The sequence below is a fragment of the Convolutriloba macropyga genome, chromosome 8 (assembly GCF_964194025.1).
Source record: "Convolutriloba macropyga chromosome 8, txConMacr16.3, whole genome shotgun sequence".
Classification (NCBI taxonomy): Eukaryota; Metazoa; Xenacoelomorpha; order Acoela; family Convolutidae; genus Convolutriloba; species Convolutriloba macropyga.
Window position 1 is genome coordinate 2,246,708 of NC_134475.1, and position 5,897 is coordinate 2,252,604.

Sequence of the window (5,897 nt, forward strand, 5' to 3'; positions counted from 1 at the left end):
GTGTTGGGGGGTAGATAGGTGATGGGGGTAGATAGGTGGTGGGGGGTTTGTGCGGTGTAGTTTAGATAATTAGGAGTGACTTACATAGGAACAAAAAATCTCAAAATGACCTGTTCACCTTGAACATTACCAGCAGTTCCTTATTACTATACATTACAAACGAAGCTACTGTTAAAGTCCAATGTTCAAAAACAGAAGTCAACAATCAAAAACGGAGGTAAATGCTCGAACAGAAAGAAGTCAAAGTTCAAGTCATGAACAAACTTGCTTTCTGCTAAAAAAAACTGTAGAATCTCATTACTCCTCTTCGAGTCGTAAAAAAACCATGATTTCCCCAATAATAGCCGCTATCGCTTCGCGGCTATTAATAAGGATCATATATGATTTCTTGGTAATCATAACATAGCCGGCAGATTGCCGGAAAATAGCCGCGATAGACGCTTGTGGCCTTCCATGAATTGAAACAACTAAAGAAATAAGATAGACTAGCAGTCCTTTAATAGACCACTTAAGGGTTAGATTCGGACTGTCAATTTTGTGTTGTGACACTTACGGTCTATAATGAGAGCTTTTTCAAAATTGTTATTTGAAATTAAAAACTCAAGATTAATATTCAAGAATTAGGGCATATAAGTTTGCAACTACTTAGATGCACACTATTGATCTTTTAAAAAAAATGTTCATAAAATTTAAAGTTCCATAGGTGAGTTCAGAAGTCATTTTTTGAGTGAGGGAAGTCACGCAATTGACCTAAAAGCAGAAACGACGTCACGCACACAAATTTTAATTGCAAAGCAAAAGAAGTCACTGAAGTCAATTCCAAGAAGTCAATTTCAAGAAGTCAGGTCGTAAGAATCATCGATGGAGACGACGATATAAAAAAAAACATAGCAGGACAAGTCCTGAAATACAATTCAAAGAATTGAATGAAAAACGTAGATTTACTCTACCTGAACAGCAGAACAATTCAACGATGCCAGCCAAAACACAAACAAAATCATCTCAAAAAATGGAGAAACAAACAATCAAACAAACTAAACAGATATATAATCCTTGATAAAACTTGGAAGCTTTTACCCCTGAGGCAAAACTTGACCCCTTTAAATACACCTATTTCAAAAAAATGTTCAAAACAAAATTTTTTTTCTGAAATTGGTGCAGTATTATATCTGCAAGGCCTGAAAAAATTCATTGGCCCTTGAAGATCGATTAACTCGAAAATTTCTAGTGTCTCTTGAGGCTATTCAGTAAACCAATTCCAAGTGCTAAAAAATATTTGGTTCAAAGATCGATAGGCAATAATTTTTTTAAAAAATTTCATATTTCAAAAAACAGAAATTCGTTCTATTAAAAAGTTGAAAACAATCCAATTACCCCTAGCAACTATTTAATGATATACTGTCAAACCCTGTAAGAATTTATCTGGCTACTTAGGCAAGAAAAACTCAATAAAAGACAAATGTATTCAAAAAAACTTAAAAAAACTTACAAGTTTTATCAAAAAATTTTCAAAATTCGAAAGGTTAAATTGTTGAAAACAAATCCATTAAAACTAACAACTATGCAGTAACTGTTTTCAGACCGTGGAATAGGTTTCCTGGCACTTGAGAATGGACAAATATCGAAAATTGAAAAAAACTTCAAGAAACCTCAAAAAAGTTGAAGTTTTTATCAAAAAAATGCTAAAATTCGACATTAAAATGTTGAAAACCCCTCCGTTGTTACTAGAAACTCTACAGTGCCCTATTATCAAATCTTAAAGAAGATTCCTGGCCCCTGAAGCTGGAAAAACGCAAAAAATGACAAAAATTTTCAAAAACCTTGAAAAAATTGCAAAAACTAGTATCATTTTGTGTGTTTGTGTTTGTAGTACCAGAACATATAGCTGATAAACTGGTCATAACAAGTACCTTTTTCTCGCAAAAGGCCTTCATCAACTTTTAGAAACTTCAACCTAAGACTAATCAAGCAAAAAAACTTAAAAAAATCACAAAAAACATGAAAAATTGCACCATTTCGAGCCCAAAAACTCCTAAAAATGACCTTTTAACATTCAATTGAGGCCATCCCAGTAGCTGCAACACTCTAAGCACTTGAAGGACTACTAACGTCCACTTTGGGCCTCTAATAAAACTTAATGCCCGCTGGGCTTTACCTGTTTATCCCGTTTTGAAAGATCAAAGTCATTGAAAAATGTGTGAACACATCTTTAAAAAAAAACACAGCGCCCCAATACAATTCAAATTCTTTGAATTGTAAAAAAACCACGATGTCCCTAATAATAGCCGCTATCGCTTCGCGGCTATTAACAAGGATCATATATGATTTCTTTGGTTTCATACAAGGATCGTACTAAGAAATCAAGTATGGACAGTATGAAATCATATATGATCCTGGTATGAAATCAAAGAAACTTCAACCCGGGGAGTTAAACCTCGTTTAGTAACGTTTTTATACTCTTTTCTACAAGTACTGCGAGTTTTTCTCGTTTGAAGCATCCGGAACAAACTTGTAATCGGAGGGGTGCATTTCCAACAGGGGTGGTGAGGGCATAGTTTGCGCTCTGGAAAGATTATTTCGTCGATGTCTTCTGTCTGAGCTCGATGACGACGTCTGTGTTGGCCACTCTTCGTAAATAGCATCTTGTTTCATATCTTGGACGTTATGCTGGTCTGAAGGTGGAACTCTGATGTGATAAGAAGCTGTTTCTGAGTTTTGCTGTCCTAAATTGACATTTTCTAAAAAAATGAACGTGCCAAAGTCCAAAAACCGACTGTTATCTTGCAAGATCTTGGATGATTATTGCAAGAATCCTGCAAGGTTTTGCATAGCCCAGGTTACCCGTACTTGGAAAACTTGGTACGGCCGTAGTACGGCACCGTAGAAGTCTTGAATGAAAACCGTACTAAACGGCGCCGTACAAAGTTTTGTAAGTTTTCTACGGCACCTTATAAGTCTTAGTATGTTTTCAAAATTTCGTCAAAGGTGGGCAACCTGGGGAGTCTTGAAATATACATACCAGAGTTTTGAAAGAATCTAGCAGGACCTTGCAAATAACCATCAGAGCTCGACTGGGTTATGATCAAGGACGTGAAACTGAGGCAGGTGTATCCGTGATTTTCGATCGTGGTCTGGTAGAGAGTAATAACCAACATTGTTCATGATAATTACTTGCGTTACTCAGGCAAATACCCAATTGCGTGGGCGCCATGGTGATTTGTGGACACAAGGTTGATCGCAAGAAAACTTTCTGAGAATTGACTGAACTTAGAAATGATTTAAACCATGATTTCCCCAACCAAGCTCACCTTAAATTTATAATTATTTTGTTTGGAAAAAAAAATTACTTGCGCACGGGGGAGGGAACGCGGCGAACTCATATTACACGATTGTTCCCTATTATAAGGACACTAGTCAATGTCTGTCTATCGGCTGTTTAAGAACTAGGTACCGGCTGATCATGGCTGAAATTTTGTCTGGATCGTGGCATCATAGCTGATTATAGTCTGGATAGTTACATTATAGCTGATTATGGCTTTGATGGACAATATATGGTTTGCTCTATCGCTAATAAGGTATCATTAATGATCAATTTCGGTGTACCCGGGAATATTAGATGCCCATTAAAATTGACAACACAAACCTTGCACGAAGTAAGATTCGGAAGCGGTCGAGTTTGAACTTAATGATTTTCTATTGTTTCGCTGCTCATTCGACATCTGTTCTCGTCCTTCTAACGCAGAGTATTTGGAATGTTGCGTCTGGCGGTGCTCCAGAGGTGAATACGGGTTGACATGAAGCAGGTGGGGTGAGTTTACTGCATCAACCTGTTGCCGTGAATCGGCTTTGCGTCCATAAGTTTCCGTAGAATCCACCAGGGGTACCTGTAAAATTCAAAACGAAAATGATACGAAAGCTCACCGATTTTCACTAATTCGAAAGATTTTTTTACAAATTTTAATCCTCGTTATACCTATCCGAACTATACCTATCGGAAAAAAAGTAAGAAAAAGCAAATGACCATTTCTGACGCGTAGATTGACGAAGTTATTGTTTTTGGCAAATTTTAGAGCCTCTTCCCATTAAAAATAATCGAGGATATCAGCATTTTTTCTATTCAAACACGAAACAAATAATAGATTAGGCGTCAAACTTAGTTGCAACGAAAGCCAAATAAAAGCCTAAGGTGGCATTTTTTAACTTTGTTTTGCTGACTATGGTCTCAACGCGAATTTGACTTACTGAACCAAAAAATAACTACAAAAAACTGATTACTAAAAGACGCCCAAAAATTTTTATCTCTCAATACCGCTCTATCAAGGCGGCCGCACGCTGATTTTCTTGGGATAGTTACAAAAAGAACGATTTCAAGATTTGAAATAATCTTTGGAAAAGTTGTCCCGGGCCGAGGAATTTAACAAAAATTGCTTTACACCCTAATTCTCGCTTAATAACGGTGGAATACGGGTGCACCCCTCGGCCCGGGGTGTTACAACTACCTAATAGCAAAAACGCTAAGCCGTTAAAACGTGAAGCTGTCAAAATTGTACAAAAATAAGTTTTTTACCATCATTGAAATAATATTGCTCAAATTATGAATGACTTGAAAACTGATTCTTTTATAATGCTTTTTTTTAATTAATGAAAGAATTATGACAAGAAATTTGATGCTTTGATCAAGCAGCAGCATACTCGTATATTAATAGCCCTTGATTTTCAATTGGTGGTCCATTCTCTACAACTGTAACTTGCACTATTGTTCGCTGAGTTAGTACAAGGCAGTTTGTAGAAGACATAAACGAGCAACATTTTTTTATATCAAAAACTAAACCGGAGGCTCGGTAATGTGCATTTGCACATAAAGTTAAGATCCGGCACGTCCACATTTTTTCTTTATTGTCTGTCAAATGAGGAAGAAAAAAACATCATCAAAAATACATATACTGTTAGAAATAATTGGTAAATTAGTCAAAACCATGTTTTAAACGCAAACTACAATTTAAATTAAACAATGCCTCATCAGAATAACGCGGAGACCTACTTTTATTGAGACTATGAGGCAAGAAAAAAACTAAAACAACAGAAAGATTGATTACTGATAGAACTCTTAATAACAAAGACAGAACCTAAATTAAACAAAATCAGATATACCTAAACTAAACAAAATTTTTCCAAAATTCGATAAAACCTAAACTTAACAAACATAGATGTAATTCAATTGAATGCGGATTGGAACTGTTTTTAATCGCCATTGATTAAAGTTCGACCAAAACAAGAGCGAAGTCAAGAATAAGAAAAAAACACAGTCCAAATAAACATCAACCATCAGCTTAAAAAAAAACTTATGTAGTTTCATAGGAACCGAAGAAACCAGTCATTAGTGAGACAATGATTTTAAAAGACAGTTTGGGAGAACCGATGTGAACTGCAACTAATGGGACAAGGAGAACAGATAAACGAAAAACCAATTAACAAAAACAAATGTTACCTACGACCAAACCTCAGTATCCAATTTTACAAACACATTATAACAACTTTAAAGCAGCATCAGACAAAACCGGACAAAATCGAAAATACCACCAAAATGGAACATCATGCAAAAGTCTAAATTGTATCACAAATTGTTTTTACGCCTCCATAAGGGTCCGGTGGATAGAAAAACGAACAAAATTGTTTAAAAAAAGGTTTTCATTTTCTTAAATCAATATAGCACTTGGCTGTGAAATTTTTCTTGAATCAATATAGCAATTAGCTGTGAACTGAAATCATTAAACAGGATCTTGTATGCTGCATATAAAGTCATTAACAAATATCACTATCCAGAAAATGCCATACAACTTCAAAAATGCGACAAAGAAGTCCGAAAATCAAAACTTCAGTTATACTTGTGGAGAAAA